Here is a 1820-nt window from a genome sequence, read left to right as displayed (position 1 = left end):
TAATAAATTAAATATATTTTTTTCTTTTTTCGTGATTTCCTGCGAAACAAAGCAAAAAGGAGCATATGTCTATAGGACTTTTTTTCTTAGTTTTTTACTCCTCTACACGCTCCCGAAGTTTTGCCATTTAATTTGGAAACACCCTGTATATATGTACCGTTTGTGCGTGTGCATGTATGTGTTTATGTATGTACCTATAGCTGTATAATATTACATATATTTGTATACAATGTATTAAATATAATTATTTTTGCAAGATAATAAGTAAACACAACAGAGCGAATATCGACATAGGAATTGTGTGGCTCAGTGGAAAAGTGGCAGCCTCGTACAAAGACTTGGAGACCAGGTTCGAATCCCAATAGAAGCGGAGCTGATTTTTTCGTGCTATCGGTTATGCCTTACTACGAATTACGTAATTTCGAGTAGTGAAAACGTGCAATGTAAATCAAAACTACTCATAATGTATACGTTTTTACCACTCAGATATACTCGTGTCCTGCATGAGTGCAATCCGTTTTAACCACTCATTTTTACGGAAAAGTTCCTGTTTGCGACCTAAAAACGGAGTCATACTTATTGAGTAAAATGCACGTTTTCAACACTCAAATTAACCGTTCAAGCGGACTAAAAACAGGCTAAAAACGGTGAAAAATTTTTATAAGGGTCCTGATTGGTTCATGACATCTTAAGATTGTACAAACGATCTTAATGATATAAGAATGTCGATATCTATATGTGTCTCTTTCTATTCGCATGTATGTATACCAGATGCTTTGTGCGAAACAAAACATCTATCACGCATGTGCAGTGCGAATAGAAAGAGATACATAATGCTACTTGACAACTCTCTTTCTTTACTAACTAGCAACATGTCAGTGTATGTTCCAGTATCTATTATTATAATTTCGTACATTCATATAATGTTTTATACTATAAAATAAAATTATTTTTGCATAAAAATAAAATAATAATTACCACAAGACTTTCTTACCACCAGGTTCTTACTAATCTTGAGAATCACACGAGTACCTCTTTTGCACAAAAATACAATTTATTACTCGAACTTTGTTGATAATATTGGGATGTGTACATACTCTTTTTGTCACAAATTTATGCATGCGAGATATTAATATAAATGATAATTAGAAAATATTAAATGACGCAGTGTTTTCAACCAACTTGTTGAAAGATGTTGATGTTGTTATGACACTAATACCGCGTTTGCAAGTTAAGATATACTGGGAACGAATGTCGCGCGTTGAGAGATTATCTCATACTGTTTGCCAGGGTCAATTGTTGCACACTTATATCGTGTATCCGGCCGCTTTGGTAGGGGCTAACTTCAGCCGAATCAAAAGGCTTGTTCGCGTCACAAGATCCAACATGCTCTTACCATAGCTCCCACTCATTCTATCAAGCGCGTTGGAATAAGAGTTATGGTAGGAGCATATTAGAACGTGTTGGAGTATGCGACACGAACAAACCTATAAATTACCGCATCGAACTCTGAGAAATACAGATTATTTCCTTTTTACACAATTCTTTTTACGCAATTTTTTTGTGTTTGCACGCGAAGACAGTGTATTTAGCGATGCTTTTTCTTTGAATACGTATATTTCGAACGTTAATAGTAATATGCGATTGATTAACTTGTTTCTATTTTGAATAATTTAGGAAATTTATTCAACAATATGCATGTATTCTCTTCACAAACGATACATTTTTACAGAAATAATGTTAATTCTAGGTGTCATCAAACACGAGTTCAGATATAACAATATATACGATAATGTAATCAGCAGCATGTAATTAGCTGC

General features: G+C 33.9%; 1 protein-coding gene across 3 annotated transcripts in view; it reads right to left on the bottom strand.

Annotated features, from left to right (window-relative positions):
* LOC108722315 (4-coumarate--CoA ligase 1) overlaps nt 1-1293 on the bottom strand; it is a 26262-nt gene extending 24969 nt beyond the window's left edge. The window contains exon 1 of one of the 3 annotated variants that reach the window (XM_018447347.1): nt 975-1293. The gene's annotated coding sequence lies outside the window, so the exon portion shown is untranslated. The remainder of the gene's footprint in view (nt 1-974) is intronic. The other 2 variants (XM_018447355.1, XM_018447364.1) reach the window with 2 other exon arrangements.
* Between the last annotated feature and the right edge of the window lie 527 nt (nt 1294-1820).

This window comes from Mycetomoellerius zeteki, unplaced genomic scaffold, assembly GCF_001594055.1.
Source record: "Mycetomoellerius zeteki isolate Tzet28-1 unplaced genomic scaffold, Tzet1.0 scaffold105, whole genome shotgun sequence".
Lineage (NCBI taxonomy): Eukaryota > Metazoa > Arthropoda > Insecta > Hymenoptera > Formicidae > Mycetomoellerius > Mycetomoellerius zeteki.
Note: the sequence above shows the minus strand (reverse complement) of the source record. Positions and strands in the feature narration are given on the sequence as shown.